A 16,933-nucleotide genomic window follows, 5' to 3' on the forward strand; every position below is an offset into this window, starting at 1 on the left:
AACTCAAAGTGGATCACTGGCTTAAGTGTTAAAGCTAAAACTATAACAAACTTGTAAATCTCATGACCCTGGATTAGTCAATGGTTTCTTATATATGACACCTAAAGCACAAGGAACAAAATAAAAAAAATTTGACCTTATTAAATTAAAAATTATTGTGCTTCAAAAGACATTATCAAGAAAGTGAGACTTGATGCCAAGATGGCTGAATAGGAAAAGCTCCAGCCTCCAGCTCCCAGTGTGAGAGACACAGAAGACAGGTTATTTCTGCATTTCCAACTGAGGTACCGGGTTCATCTCACTGGGGCATGTCAGACAGTGGGTGCAGGACAGTGGGTACAGCCCAATGAGCGAGAGCCGAAGCAGGGTGAGGCATCACCTCACCCAGGAAGTGCAACGGGGAAGGGAATTCCCTTTCCTAGCCAAGGGAAACCGTGACACACAACCCTTGGAAAATTGGGTCACTCCCACCCTAATACTGCACTTTACTAAGGGTGTTAGCAAAGGGCACACCTGGAGATTATATCATGCGCCTGGCTCAGAGGGTCCCACGCCTACAGAGCCTCCCTCTTTGCTAGCACAGCAGTCTGAGATCGAACTTCAAGGCAGCAGGAGGCTGGGGGAGGGGTGCCCACCATTGTGGAGGCTTAAGTAGGTAAACAAAGCGGACTGGAAGCTAGAACTCTGTGGAGCCCACCGCAGCTCAAGGAGGCCTGCCTGCCTCTGTAGACTCCACCTCTAGGGATAGGGCATAGCTAAACAAAAAGCAGCAGAAACCTCTGCAGATGTAAATGTCCCTGTGTGACAGCTTTGAAGAGAGTAGTGGTTCTCCCAGCATGGAGTTTGAGATCTGAGAACGGACAGACTGCCTGCTCAAGTGAGTCCCTGACCCACAAGTAGCCTAATGGGAGACATCCCCCACTAGGGGCAGACTGACACCTCACATCTCACACGACTGGGTACACCTCTGACACGAAGCTTCCAGAGGAACAATCAGACAGCAACACTTGCTGTTCAGGAATATTCACTCTTCTGCAGCCTCCGCTGCTGATACCCAGGCAAATAGCATCTGGAGTGGACCTTGAGCAAACTCCAGCAGACCTGCAGCTGAGGGTCCTGACTGTTAGAAGGAAAAATAACAAACAGAAAGGACATCCACACCAAAACCCAATCTGTACGTTACCATCATCAAAGACCAAAGGTAGATAAAACCACAAAGATGGGGAAAAAGCAGTGCAGAAAAGTGGAAAATTATAAAAATCAGAGCGCCTCTTCCCCTCCAAAGGAATGCAACTCCTCACCAGCAACGGAGCAAAGCTTGATGGAGAGTGACTTTGACGAGTTGAGAGAAGGCTTCAGACGATCAAAATTCTCCCAGCTAAAGGAAGAAGTATGAACCCAGCACAAAGAAACTAAAAACCTTGAAAAAAGATTTGATGAATAACTAACTAGAATAACCAATGTGGAGAAGCCCTTAAACGACCTGATAGAGATGAAAACCATGATATGAGAACTATGTGACAAATGCACAAGCTTCAGTAACTGGCTCAATCAACTCAAAGAAAGGGTATCAGTGATTGAAGATCAAATGAATGAATGAAGAGAGAAGAGAAGTTTAGAGAAAAAAGAGTAAAAGGAAACGAACAAAGCCTCCAAGAAATATGGTACTATGTGAATAGACCAAATCTACGTCTGATTGGTGTACCTGAAAGTGACGGGGAGAATGGAACCAAGTTGGAAAACACTCTGCAGGGTGTTATCCAGGAGAACTTCCCCAACCTAGCAAGGCAGGGCAACATTCAAATTCAGGTAATACAGAGAATGCAACAAAGATACTCCTCAAGAAGAGCAACTCCAAGACACATAATTGTCAGATTCACCAAAGTTGAAATGAAGGAAAAAAAGTTAAGGGCAGCCAGAGATAAAGTTCGGGTTACCCACAAAGGGAAGCCCATCAGACTAACAGTGGATCTCTCAGCAGAAACTCTACAACCAGAAGAGAATGGGGGCCAATATTCAACATTCTTAAAGAAAAGAATTTTCAACCCTGAATTTCATATCCAGCCAAACTAAGTTTCATAAGTGAAGGAGAAATAAAATCCTTTACAGACAAGCAAATGCTTAGAGATTTTGTCACCACCAGGCCTGCCCTACAAGAACTCCTGAAGAAAGCACTAAACATGGTAAGGAAAAACCAGTATCAGCCATTGCAAAAACATGCCAAAATGTAAAGACCATCGATGCTAGGAAGAAACTGCATCAACTAATGAGCAAAATAACAAGCTAACATCATAACGACAGGATCAAGTTCACACATAACAATATTAACCTTAAATGTAAATGGGCTAAATGCTCCAATTAAAAGACACAGACTGGCAAATTGGATAAAGAGTCAAGACCCATCAGTGTGCTATATTCAGGAGACCCAGCTCACTTGCAGAGACACACATAGGCTCAAAATAAAGGGATGGAGGAAGATCTACCAAGAAAATGGAAAACAAAAAAAGGCAGGGGTTGCAATCCTAGTTTCTGATAAAACAGACTTTAAACCAACAAGATGGGTTAAAGACTTAAATGTTAGACCTAAAGCCATAAAAACCCTAGAAGAAAACCTAGGCAATACCATTCGGGACATAGGCATGGGCAAGGACTTCATGTCCAAAACACCAAAAGCAATGGCAACAAAAGCCAAAATGGACAAATGGGATCTAACTAAACTAGAGAGCTTCTGCATAGCAAAAGAAACTACCATCAGAGTGAACAGGCAACCTACAGAATGGGAGAAAATTTTTGCAATCTACTCATCTGACAAAGGGCTAGTATCTGGAACCTACAAAGAACTCAAACAAATTTACAAGAAAAAAACAAACAACCCCATCAAAAAGTGGGCAAAGGATATGAACAGACACTTCTCTAAAGACGACATTTATGCAGCCACCAGGCACATAAAAAAATGCTCATCATCACTAGCCATCTGAGAAATGCAAATCAAAACCACAACAAGAGACCATCTCACACCAGTTAGAATGGTGATCTTTAAAATGTCAGGAAACAACAGGTACTGGAGAGGATGTGGAGAAATAGGAACACTTTTACAGTGTTGGTGGGACTGTAAACTAGTTAAACCATTGTGGAAGACAGTGTAGCGATTCCTCAAGGAACTAGAACTAGGAATACCATTTGACCCAGCCGTCCCATTACTGGGTATATACCCAAAGGATTATAAATCATGCTGCTATAAAGACACTTGCACACTTACGTTTATTGCGGCACTATTCACAATAGCAAAGACTTGGAACCAACCCAAATGTCCATCAATGACAGACTGGATTAAGAAAATGTGGCACATATACACCATGGAATACTATGCAGCCATAAAAAAGGATGAGTTCATGTCCTTTGTAGGGACATGGATGAAGCTGGAAACCATCATTCTCAGCAAACTATCGCAAGAACAGAAAACCAAACACCGCATGTTCTCACTCATAGGTGGGAATTGAACAATGAGAACGCTTGGACACAGGAAGGGGAACATCACACACCAGGGCCTGTTGTGGGGTGGGGATAGGGGGGAGGGGTAGCATTAGGAGATATACCTAATGTAAATGACGAGTTAATGGGTGCAGCACACCATCATGTCACATGTATACATATGTAACAAACTTGCACATTGTGCACATGTACCCTAGAACATAAAGTGTAATAATAAAAAAAGAAAGTGAAAAGATAATCTAAGAATGGGAAGAAATGTTTGCAAATCATCTATCTATTAAAGGTCTAGTATCCTGAATATATAAAGAACTCATACAACTCAACAATAAAAACCAAAAAAAAAAAAAAACAAAACAAAACACCCCAAATGAAACAATGGGCAAAGAATTATCCAAAGAAGATATACAGATGTTCAATAAGCACATGAAAAGATGTTCAACATCATTAATCAATAGAGAAAGGAAAATAAAAACTGTAACATAGCATTTCAGACCCACTATAAAAAAAAAGACAAATAATAGTAAGTATTAGTGGGGACACAGAAAAATTGGAATTTTTATACATTGTTGGTGGGAATATAAAATGGTGCAGCCACTTTGGAAAACCATTTGGCAGTTCCTCAAAAAATTAAATATTGAGAGACCACATTCCCCAGAAATTAACTCCACTCCTAGTTAAATATCCAAATATCAAAGACAAATAAAAGCATTTATCTGCATAAAAACTTCAACACAAATGTTCTTAGCACCATTATTACTAAAGGCCAAAAAGTTGAAACAACCCAAATCTTCATCAATTGATGAATAGGTAAACAAAATGTGGTATATCCATATGATAAAATATTATTTAGCCATGAAAAAGAATGAAATTCTTATATATGCTACAACATGGATATATCTTGAAAACATTATGCTCAGTGAGAGAAGCCAGACACTAAAGGCCACATATTGCATGATTCAATTTATATGAAATGTCCAGAACAGACAAATCCATAGAGATAGAAAGTAGATGAGTGGTTGTCATGGCCTGGGGGAGGGGGAAGTGGGAAGTGACTGCTAATAGGTATGGGGTTTCTTTTTGAGTTGATAAAAATGTTCCCAAATTAGATAATGCTGATGGCTTTTCAACCTTGTGAACACACTAAGAACCGTTAGATCAAAATATTAAAAGTATACATTTTATGGTATATGAATTAAATCTCAAAAAATATATAATGGCTGGGCACAGTGACTCATGCCTGTAATCCCAGCACTTTGGGAGGCCAAGGCAGGTGGATCACTTGAGGTCAGGAGTTCGAGACCAGCCTGGCTAACATGGTGAAACCCTGTTTCTACTAAAAGTACAAAAAATTAGCTGAGTGTGGTGGACTGTCCCTGTAACCCCAGTGACTTGGGAGGGTGAGGCAAGAGAATTGCTTGAATCTGGGAGGCGGAGGTTGCAGTGAGCCGAGATTTCACCACTGCACTTCAGCCTGGCAACAAGAGCCAAGAGCAAAACTGTCTGGGGAAAAAAAAAAAAAACTATATATATATATACATACATATATATATATATATGACTATCTCAGGGCTTTGGGGAAAATAAGACAAAGAAAATCAGTGAACTAATAAATGTTTAGTTTATGAAATTTATTATATAAAATGATATTATGGTTGTGAAATTTACTTACTCCATTTTTTATCCTCCTGCCTCCCTGATCTAAATGACTTATAGTGTAGATCAGTAGTTCTCAACTCTGGCTACGCACTTGCACATTTTAGAACCACAAGGGGAACGTTTACAAAATACAGTTCTTGGGTTTGACCCATGGCCAATTAAATCTCTGGTTCTCTTCCCCACCCCAACACTGCCAATTTCTTTTCTTAAAACTTCCCAAGTGATTACCATATGCTGCCAAGACTGAGAGAATTGTAGGGTAGACCAAGACCTGGGCAACACTGAGTCAGATTATGTGGGGATCCTTCAGCAAGTCTTTTCATTTGTTTTTTCTTAAGTCAGGTTTATTGAGATATAATTTATATATATATATTAAAACTTATACTTGTAAAATGTACAGTTCAATGAGTTTTGGCAAAGTATAAAGTCCTATGACAACCACCACGATCAAGATATACAACATTTCCAGTACTCCCCTAAATTTCTTTGTGTCCCTCTGCAACCAATCCCTTACCCCGTACATTTGATGTATATACTAGAATGCTGAGCAACATTAAAAAGCGTGTCCTTTAAAACAAATGTAAGGAAATGGAGAAAAAAGTTACTGTATAAAGAGCAAACAGCAGAAAAAATTCCCTATATAATATAATCTGAATTGTTTAATCTTCTTTTTATGTATGTGCACAGATATTATATGTCCCTCCTTATATGAAAACATTTGTTGAAAAAAATTACTGGTTATTTCTGGTTGTGAAAATTACAGAAAATGTTAATTTTTAAAAATATTTTTATACATTTTCTAGTTAATCTACAATAATAAGTTACTTTTATCATGAAAATAATGATATTTACAAAATAGCAACATACGGGCAAGTAATGCATGAAGAGCCTTCTAAGGATCGAAATGTCATCCCCTAGGTTCTGGGTCCCTAGCTGCAAATGCAGATTTCTGATTTCACACACCAGGTCATTGGCTCATAGCAACTGCTATTGCTAAAAGAGGTTTGGAATGAGAAGATACTGACTTCTACTGAGATGGATATCAAAATATATTGACCCAAGAGAAGGAAATATTGATGGGAAAAGAATCAAGGTCTTCCATTGCCTTGAAGGGAGTAATAAACCTTCTTTGCTAAATCCCACATTCTCTTCTCTGTTTTTACAGGCACAGACATCTAAAGTCAAAGATGGCGCATCTCTGTAAGCCCTATTACAGATTTGAATTCAGTATCCATTACAAGGAATGAATAAGAAGAAAATGATCCTATGGGTACATAATAAATATAATTTATGGCGCCCGTGCTCGCACACACACACACAGATACAGAGAGAGTAAGAGAGAGAAAGAGAGAGAGAGAGAGAGAGAGAGAGAGAGAGAGAGAGAGAGAGAGAGCCAACACAAGATCTTGACCCTAGATGTCTGTTCAACTTTGGTTTCAGTTCTTTTAGATTCAGCAGAATCCTAATTAAAGATAGGAAGACATACCGTCCAGCCAGCTCAAACAGATCAAAACCAGCTGAGAGCAGCTCTAGGTCTCCAAACTAGACAACGGATTCAGGTTCCGTTAGAGCCAGCACATTGGCCTCTTGGGTTTTTGGTGATTTCTTAGGATGAATACAATTAGAGATGACCACAGATGACTGAAGTTGGAATGCTTTCTCCTACATTTTTCTCAAATAAAATAAAACATAATAACATGTTGGTTGAACCATCATTAGAATCAGTGACTTTTTTCTGGGTTGTTCTAGAATGGGGTATACTATTTGGACAAAATGAGTTGAAATTAGTTTCATGTTAAACTATTCCCCTAGTTTGAGTATAGGCTGTTCCATCATTTTTCCGTTTACATGTTCCTAAGGAAAAAAAAAAAAACCTGAATCCCTTAGAATGCTAGCAGCTCTAAAAAACAAACTCCTGATTCAAGAGGGTTCTGAAGTAGGAAAACTTGAGAGGTGGTTAATTCAGCAGGATTGCAACATCATAAATAAACGGGATTTCTTCCATTTTCTGTTCCGACATCCTTGGTGTGTTTTCTTTGTCTTTGGCTAGCACCCCTTACGGTTGGTTATAAGGTGTCTGCCACAGTCCAGGTGTTCTTTGTAGATGTGACAATATCCAATTCTTTTGAATTTTTTTGTTTTGTTTTGTTTTGAGACAGGGTCTCACTCTGTTGCCCAGGCTGGAGTCCAGAGTCATGTTCACAGCACCCTGCAGCCTTGACCTCCTGAGCTCAGGTGATCCTCCTACTTCAGCCTCGAGAGTAGCTGGGACTACAGGTTCACACCACTATACCCAGCTAATTTTTGTGTATGTGTTTTGTGTTTGTTGTCGTGTTGTGGGTTTTTTTTGTTGTTGTTGTTTGTTTTTTTTAAGATGGGGCTTCATCATGTTGCCCAAGCTGGTCTCAAAATCATGGGCTCAAGCAATCTGCCTGCCTTGGCCTCCCAAAGTGCCTGGATGGCAGGTGTAAGCCACCACGCCTGGTCTTTTTTTTTTTTTTTTTGGAGTGAAGGAACCTTTCCTTGAATCTCCATTGATGTCCGCTCCTTTATGTCTCACCAACCCCCAAATTCACTGCATGTTCTTGCCTAAATTAGTCACTGGCAAGGGTGATGAAATTTAGTCACTGGCAAGGGTGATGAAATTACCCTGATTGGCTTAGATCAGTCAGAGCCCTTCCTTGAACCCAACCAAGATCAGGAGGCAGTGAGTAGACATCAAAATAAAATTAGGGTTCTTGGGGCAGAAGAAGGAGGGCAAGGCTGTCAGGGTGGCAGGCAAAATAGAACCTGCTACCACGGTGTAGGCCCCATATGTTTGGGGAATTTGCCTTGTTCTTGGGCATCTTGAGGCATAAATCTGTCATGATGGAATTTCAGGTAGCTTATTATTTACTTTACAATACCATAGGTAGTGAAGGCAATAAAAGAAAACAGTCCTCATTCTCCATGAGCTCATACTGAAGTTAAGGAGCCTCTGCATGGACACAACTAACAGCTAGCCACTACTGAAAGTCTCTAAATGAAGAATTCTGAGAAGAAATCCTATAGCTCAGGTGTCAGCCAAGATCAGCTTTCTTAGGGAGTTAAATAAAATTGGCTCCAATCTCAATCCTACAACTTGTGAGAAATCCAAGATCTCCCCATTCCCACATCCATCACCAACTCCTCTGGATTCCGTCCTGGGCAGGGTGAAGGGCTTACATCCCAGGGGTCATGCCTGGACCCGAATTCCTGCTTTCTCTGAAATCTGTTGCACTATGCCTCACATCTTACGGACATTTCCTTGTGCAGTGCTGACCCAGATGTGTGATGTAGCTCCTGTCTTTTGGTTTGTCTTTCCCCATCACATGAGTTAAAAAAGTATTTGTGTGGGTGGAAGACTTAACTTAAGGTTTGGGACCAGGAAGAGGGATTTATAGAAAACAAAGCAAACAAGCCAGGGGTGGTGGCTCAGGCCTGTAATCCCAGCACTTTGCGAGGCCAAGGCAGGTGGATCACTTGAGGCCAGGAGTTTGAGACTAGCCTGGCCAACATGGTGAAACCCTGTCTCTACTAAAAATACGAAAATTAGTCAGGAGTGGTGGCTCGCACCTGTGGTCCCAGTTACTTGGGAGGCTGAGGCAGGAGTATCACTTGAACCTGGGAGGCAGAAGTTGCAGTCAGCCACGATTGTGTCACTACACTCCAGCTTAGGCCACAGAGTGAGACTCTGTCTCAAAAAAAAAAAAAAAAAAAAAAGGCAAAACAAACAATGTAATATTGAGAAGACATTCTTGTTCTTAAAGGTGATTTTCCTATTTCACCTGCCCCACTCCTCCCCAGGCCTTAGCCTCACGACCTTCATAATCTTAACAATCTTTTCTGTTTTCCCACTGCCAGTTCCTATTTATTTCATGCAGAGCAGTTTTGCATTTTTTTTTGGTTTGTTTCTTTGTTTCATTGCAAACTTGTCCTAAGGATCCTAAGTATTTTCCTAAACAAAGAGAGTTATCTCTCTAAGAAAAACTCTGAAGTCAGGTGTTAAAAAAGTAAACATTTCACATTGATTTGGGCGATTGTAGTAGGGAAATCTGAGCAGATCTCTTGGATGTGGAGATGGGATTGACTTCAAGAAGTCAGGGCTGCATGACCAGTGTCTGGAAAAAGGGAGGAGCATCACGTTTACCAGGGACTGAGAGGAGGCTGAGTTGGTTAAAACTGATGGTTTGGGCCAGGTGTGGTGGCTCACGCCTGTAATCTTAGCACTTTTGGAGGCCGAGGCAGGTGGATCACCTGAGGTCAGGGGTTCGAGGCCAGCCTGGGCAGCATGAAGAAACCCCGCCTCTACTAAAAAAATTAAAATTAGCCGGGTGTGTTGGTGGGTGCCTGTAATCCCAGCTACTCAGGAGGCTGAGACAGGAGAATCACTTGAACCTGGAGTTGGAGGTCACAGTGAGCTGAGATCTCACCACTGCACTCCAGCCTGGGCAACAGAGTGAGACTCTTTCTCACAAAATAACTAAAAAACAAAAAACCTGGTAGTTTGTATTTGTAAATAGCAGGGGAATAATTTGGATATAGTGGTGCATAGGAAGGGGCATGATGGGGCAGTTACAGAGAACTTTAGAAGCTTAATCCTGTAAGTAATGAGAGTTTCTGGACAGGGAACTCTTTGGGGCAGGGAAATGATATGATTAGATTTTAGAATTCAGGGAGAACATTTTGCCGGTAGTGATTGGGTAGGCTCTGTGGCAGACTTCAAGCTGCCCATCAACCCCTATTCTTCCTTTCTTTACTCAGAGCTCCTGAGGTTTAGTTGAACACAACCACTGTGCCAGCCTCTCTGGCAGCTCTATGTGCACACTGGCTAAATTCTGGCCAATGGGATGCAGGAGAAGTGATATGTACCTTTTTGAGGGTTATCCAAAAAGTGCATCATTCTCTAATAGAAATAAATAAAGCTTCTTGGAGAAATGGCTGCTTCTAAAGGACTGGGTAGGAGAAGTGCAAGATAAGTCTGGAATATCTTGCTGTGCTAAAAGTAAAGAAACACTCAAAGAATGATGGGAGTGTGTTAAAAGCGCACAGGAACCAGCTTGAAGGGTTCCCCCTGGCCAAATCTGGGGTAATTTGAGCAACAAAATAATGATAGTACAGGAATATAACCCATAGAATAAAAAAAAGAATATGAGTCACTTTGAATGTAAAGTAATTGATAAAATAAAGGTGGGGGAAGAAAAATTATTTTTTATAATAGAATTCTATCTAATAAACATAAAAGGAAAGATGAAATTAGGAAAATCACCATTTGGCAGCCACCATAGTAGTAATCGTTCCAGGCAAGAATCAACAATGGATGTTAAAACTAGTGAGTGAAAATAGGAGAAGCAGCAGAATATTTACATGGTTTAAAAACATCATCCCACAATATACCTGTTAAATAAAAGGGGGCAAATATTTACTGTGGAGAAACCTGGCAGACATCACCCTAACCAAGTGGTCCAAGGTAACATCACCAACATGGGGACAGACTGCCATCAAGTGTCTCCTGGTATGATGGATCAAAAGACACGCTTCTGCCGCTGCCTGCCAAAAATGCATAGCCTAAATCTAGGCCTGAAGAAACACCACACAAATGCAAACTGAGGACATTCTTCAAAATAACTGACGTTTTCTCTTAAAAAAAATGTTAAGGTCATGTAAGACAAAGACTGAAGAACTATTCCAATTTAAGGAAATTTTAAAGACAGGACAACTAAATGCAATTAAATATCCTGAATTGAATCCTGGGCCAGTAAATTATTTTTCTTTTGCTATAAAAGACATTAGAGAAACAATCAATGTAATTTGAATATACTCTGTAAATTAGACAATAGTATTATGTCAATGTCACTTCCTGACTTTGATCATTGTATTGAGGTTATGGGAGAGTATGCCCTTGTTGTTGGGAAACACCCCATACTGCAGTTCTTTAGACATAAGGGGGTAAAGAGATAAATCATGTCTTTAATTTGCTTTCAAATGTTTTTGGGGAAAACTATTAAGAGAGAATGAATGATAAAGCAAATATGATAAAATGCTAACACTTGGAGAATGTGAATGAAGGGTATACAGGGATTCTTTTAATATTTTTGCAATTTTTCTGCAAGTCTGAAATAAGTATAAAAAGTTTTTGTTTTTGTGTTTGTAAGGAATGAGCGTGCACTTCCATCTGCCCTCATCCCCTTGCCCTTCCTATTGGCTGAGAGATGATGGCCCTAGAGCGTGGTGGGTGTGTGCTGTGGATGGCGGCACTTCCCTACCAGCCCTGGGCCACTGTCTTCTACTGTTATGTGAGAGAAATCATCTATGTTGTTAAGCCACTGCATTGGAGCGTCTCTTTGCTACAGCTCCATGTCCTAACTAATACAGGCAACTAACTAATACCGGCTGTAATAAGGAGAGGCTAGAAGAAGGTGGCTTCTTAGGAGCGTGGTGCACTGGTTTAGTTATTCCTATTGAGGGCATGGAAAATGGGGTCATGGAGAGAGTTGGTGAAGACCACTCATTTGGGGAGAATTGGTGAAAGGAAATTAAGAATAGGAGAGCAACTTGAGGGTGCAATAGAGTCTTAGGATCCTCTAGAAGAGATTTTCCCTTTTAAGGAGCAGAGAAAAAAGTCCAAGGGAGAAAAGAGATGTTTGGGAGTTGGGGAATTTTCTGGTGACCTTGGTTCATACCCCACTGGTCACCTCTGTGTATGGCTGGCCTGGATTCCAGGACCAGATATCAGAACTATTTATGATTATAAGTGAAGGGCAGAGAACTATGAACCCACCTGGACTGACGTGGAGATGATCAAATATGATTTAGTGGGATACATAAGGAGAATTTAAAAATTACAATAATCATGGTAGCAGGTAATCTTTACTGAGTCCTCATTGTGTCTTGGGACTAGTTTAAGTTCTTTACGCCATCTACTCATTTTAACCTCACAATAACCATAAGACACTCTTCCTATTTTACAGATGAGTAAGCTGAGCCACAAAGAAGTTGTCAAAGGTCATTTGCAAGTAGCAGACACAAGCTTCAGATACAGGCAAGCTGCCTCGGGGCACCCCCTCCAATTTCTGGGGGCCACTTTTTGGTTCCCCGTCTCTCCTTCTCCTTTCCCTCCAGCAGCATTTGATGCTGACATAGGTGAACTGGAGACATATGGTCTCCTTCATGTTGTTGTGGATCTGCACTCCAGAATCTACTTCCCACAGAGCAGGAGAGGGATGGGGTATGAGGAAGGGCAGCAGGTGTCAGCCGTGCCCTATTGAAATGACTCTGGCTCATTGGAAGGGTGAAGGCCTGTCCATCTGAGGGCAAAAGAGGAAGGGCAGCCAGAAAGGGGCATGACTATTCTTTCCTGGTTTTGGAACTCTTGTGCTGTTGGCATGTGGGAGGCATTTGGGATGGGGTGAGGGTCGGAGTGGACTTGTGGGACCGAATGTCCCCAGTCTGCTATTCCTGCCCCCACTTCAGAGCCCTGCCACTCACAAGTGTGAGACGATGGATAAAGGAGGAGGGAAGTCAGAAGAGCTTCTGTCCCTGAGGGTCTCCACTCATTTCTTTCTGTGCTAAAGACTTTTTCCCATTTTAAAAGCAGTAGGCAATAAGTCCCGGAATGCCTGAAACAAGAAAAAGAGAAACTTTATAAATGCACTTTTGAACCCGGAGACCCAGCTCCTGGCCAGGAGACGGCAAACTCTTTTAATATCCTTATTCTGGATTCACTTAAATGGAAACAGCCTCCAGTATTTTTAGCTGCTGTGTAATCAAAGTGAAAAAGAAGAAGGAAATGTATATATTTTTCTTTCCTAGTTAGAATAAGAGAAGGAATTGCTCATATCTTTTAGCAGAGTCCCTGCTGGGAAGGGAGGAAAACACCAGGAGTCTCCGTTTGCTCCTCCTCTGGCCTAGACAGGATTTAAACCCAGGGAGGGAAGCCAAGGAGAGACGAGAACAAGGGACGACCAGCAAGTACCAAGGTCTGCGGCAGGAGGAGACCGGCTCACAGGAGCAGCAGCGTTGGAAGAGGCACCCAGCAGCCTCCCAGGTAAGAGTGCCAGTTGCCCAAGCTTTACTTACTGGAGGGAGGAAGGTGGCCAATGCGGATGAGCTCAAAAGTGGTGGCTCAGGTGCCTCCGTTCCCGAGCCTGAAAATCTGGGCAGTGTAATTAGTCTCTTATCCACTCCACGAAGAGTAAAAATGAATTGGGAGGTACCTCTCAGGACCCATGTGCTGCGTCCTTAGTATTATACGCCAATCTCAGACAGGGCTAAGCATAGTTATCTTCTTTCCTGGCCAGATGCAGTCTGTGTTGTATCAGTTTCTACCTGGAGTAACACATTTTTGTATAAAATGTTTCCTTTAAAATGTTCCTTCTCCTCTTTTTTTCTTTTTAACTTATTTACAATGTCAAAACTTTCTCTCTCTCTCTCTCTCTTTTTGGATAATTTAGTATTTGTTATATCTCATTATTCGTTTAAATCCTAAAACAGAATGGTTATTTTAGTTAGGATTAGGAAGCTAGGATAACTTTCCCTTTTTTCTGGATTTTGTGTGAATCAGTTAAGGGGATGTTTGCAAACACATTTGAACAGTTTTGAAGTATATCCAGATGTTTAATTTTACAGGTTTTAATTATTATTTGTTTAGATGACAACTTCTCTCCAAATCCCCATACTATTACCCTCACACTACCTCAAAGAAAACATTTCAAGATATCTCAAAAACTTGGCCAGGCGCGGTGGCTCACGCCTGTAATCCCAGAACTTTGGGAGGCCGAGGTGGGCAGATCACCTGAGGCTGAGATTTCGAGACCAGTCTGACCAACATGGAGAAACCCTATCTCTACTAAAAATACAAAATATTAGCCGGGCGTGATGGCGCATGCCTGTAATCCCAGCTACTCGGGAGGCTGAGGCAGGAGAATTGCTTGAACCCGGGAGGCGGAGGTTGTGGTAAGCCGAGATTGAACCATTGCACTCCAGCCTGGGCAACAAGAGCAAAACTCCGTCACAAAACAAAACAAAACAAACAAACAAACAAACAACCACGCTACTTTTTGGAGGTCTTACTTTTTACTTATTTATTAATTTTTGTACTTGGGAGAGATCTAGGGGAAGGATGGAGAAAGAATGAATGAGAACAGGCAGGGTTCCACTTAAAAGCATGAAACCTGTGTTGCTTATATAAACATTAAAAGAAAAGAACAAGTTCCAACATAAAAGTAACAAACTACCCACATCTGGACACAGATTAGCCATAGTGCCTAAAATCCACTGGTTTTTGGAAAAGCTGAGGTGTCACCAAGGCATCAGATGGTACCTTGCTCGGTCAGGGCTACATATTGACAGCTGGCCTCTTGACATTCAGACATTTGTTGCAGACTCGGAATCAAGGTGACAGTGTCAGACACAGGAAAAAATAGAGTGTCAATACTGGTATCGTTTTTCCCGGAGAGAAGGAAAGAAGGCACCTGGCATTCTTTCATACAACTCTAAGTACTGCTTTGTCCCCAATTTGTAGGCTGCAGCTGACTCCCGAAGGAGGGAAAATAGAACAAATGATTTCAAATCATCCCGTGGCTTCTGGTTTTCCAGTCCAGTGCTGCTCTGTGGTTTGAAATGTAGGGTGGGCAGAGCTCTGTTTCTGAGAAGATGCCTGAAGAAATTGTGCCCAGGCCCAGTGGAAACTTTTGTCCATTCACTGCTCATTCCAGAGCCTTGGCTCCTATAGGATCTGGATACAGACATGAGATCATGGTTTAGGTCCTGTAGCAGCATCTGGAGCCACCAGTCTGTGAGCTGAGGATGCTAAGATCTCAGGTCTGATCCCTGGATGGACAGGGACTTTGCTGTTTCTGCCACAGTGGACTCACTGCTAATGCTGCCCAGCCACCGTTTGAATCTGTACCCAGCCCGTGTGAGTGGAACAGTGCAAATGCTTGGAAATTAGCAAACACTCTCCGCCTTGCTAGAAGGCTGGAACTTTAAAGTTACTTCAGTATGTGGAAAAAAAACACATTAGCTAAAGAAAGAAATTGCAGAGTTTTTGTTTTGTTTTGTTTTAATCTGATGCCTCTCACACCCACGGATATTAGGGCTAATTGGATACAAAGTAATACTTAGTCATTCTGGAAACTGGCTGTTTGGTTGAATATGGGAGAGGAAGGTTCCTGAATTTAGGTCCTGGGTCTATTTTATCTTGTTATTGTGCACGAGGTTGGTCCCACAAAAGCTAAAGGAAGTTCTTGCTGTGAAAAACTGATTCATCCTCTGGGGGTAAGTGACCATCTTTGCCTGATGTTTAAGAGGAGATTTTAAAGTGTTTTGCCCAGAGCCTGGCATGTAATAAATGCATAGAAAATGGTAGCTACCATTATCATCACCCATTTAAGCCTTTGCAAGGCAGATTAAGAGTCAGTTGTCAAAAGAAAACACAATGAGCCTGTGGCCACCCCTGAAAAAGTGATTGAGCGCTGAGGCTGGGTCAGGACACCATCCTTGATCTTTTCAAGCCTCAGGCGGGTAGGCAGACTTGATGGGATGGCTCTCCAGGAAAAAGGTTCTAGCACAGTGGTGTGAGAGTCATCTCCAAGGACTTCCTGGGCACTCTCTGGGTGTCCCACAGAACTAGGAGAATGGGGGCACAGAGTGATGCCCAGAATGTGACCGTACTAAGCCCTATCACATAAAACCAAATTTCTGTTCTTGTCCACACCTAGCTGTCTTGTATCCTACATGCAATGCTTGCACAGAGTTCAGCGTCACAGAGACTAGAAATAAAGACGTTTGTATGTACTTGCTGCCCCTGGAGTTTAACCTAGGAGAGACAGACCTCCCTTGTACATCCATGTTCTTGGATCTGAAGGAGAAAGAGATACAGAGTTCGTGAAATCTGTTGCCTAAGCCTCCAGTTCACGGTGAGTTGAACCAGGGTAGATTCCTCAGCCAGCTGAGAACTTGCTGTCCTGGACCAGGTTACTTGGGAAGTACAGGGAAGACCCCTGAGTCACCCAGGGCCCAAGCTGAAGATCATTAGCAAAATATGCCTAAGAGAGTTAAGAAAGCAGTGACAAGTTTGCCCGTGTTTGTGACATTGATGCATCCCTAGCCACTCATCTCCCTCATTTTCCTTCATAGTTTAATGATATCCACCCTGTCATTTGGGGACAGAATATCTTCTTAAGTGACTCTGCTGGAAATCCACGATGATACACTCTTTCTAAAACCCAAAGCAGTGCTTTCATTTTCTTGTGGTTAACTGTCAAGGCAGGATGAGATAATAAGGGAACCAGAGAAAGCCCTGAATTTAAGTATAAAGGTCTGTAACAGTGGCTAGAAATTGGCTACCTCTCTTCTTTGGCGTAAGTAGTATTTTTTTTTTTCCTGACCCAGGGTGTGTGTCCTTCTTTGGGGAAAATGAGGTGACACAGAGACCATCCACCCCTGGGGTCCGAGAGGACCATCAGGATTCAGGGGCCATCCTCCTCCCTTGGCCAACGCTTAGATGCCATCTGCCCCTGCAGACAGAAGTCTCCGTGCACTTTGGTGTTTCCTAGGAAGGGAATTCTCCAGCTTTTCATGAGAAGTGACTGGGACTTAACCTCCATGTGAGGGAAATGCAATTCATGTTCCCAGTGGATCATCCTTGGCACCACTCAGAGGAAGTACAGGCACAGGATTTAGTTATCGATTTATTAATTTTTAACTGAAAACCCAATTTATACCTTGGGTTTCTTTTATTTTCAGGAAAAAAAACCCTGTCTTA

At 41.9% G+C, this 16,933-nt stretch overlaps 1 protein-coding gene across 9 annotated transcripts in view; it reads left to right on the forward strand.

Annotated features, from left to right (window-relative positions):
* The window catches only part of LOC105484458 (tenascin N), a 124,080-nt gene that overhangs the window by 40,020 nt on the left and 67,127 nt on the right, over positions 1-16,933 (forward strand). For 6 of the 9 annotated variants that reach the window (XM_071069651.1, XM_071069655.1, XM_071069636.1 and 3 more), the window contains 3 exons: positions 12,138-12,208; positions 13,014-13,213; positions 15,888-16,085. The gene's annotated coding sequence lies outside the window, so the exon portion shown is untranslated. The remainder of the gene's footprint in view (positions 1-12,137; positions 12,209-13,013; positions 13,214-15,887; positions 16,086-16,933) is intronic. The other 3 variants (XM_071069663.1, XM_071069630.1, XM_071069665.1) reach the window with 3 other exon arrangements.

Source organism: Macaca nemestrina, chromosome 1 (assembly GCF_043159975.1).
Source record: "Macaca nemestrina isolate mMacNem1 chromosome 1, mMacNem.hap1, whole genome shotgun sequence".
In the NCBI taxonomy this organism is placed as follows: domain Eukaryota; kingdom Metazoa; phylum Chordata; class Mammalia; order Primates; family Cercopithecidae; genus Macaca; species Macaca nemestrina.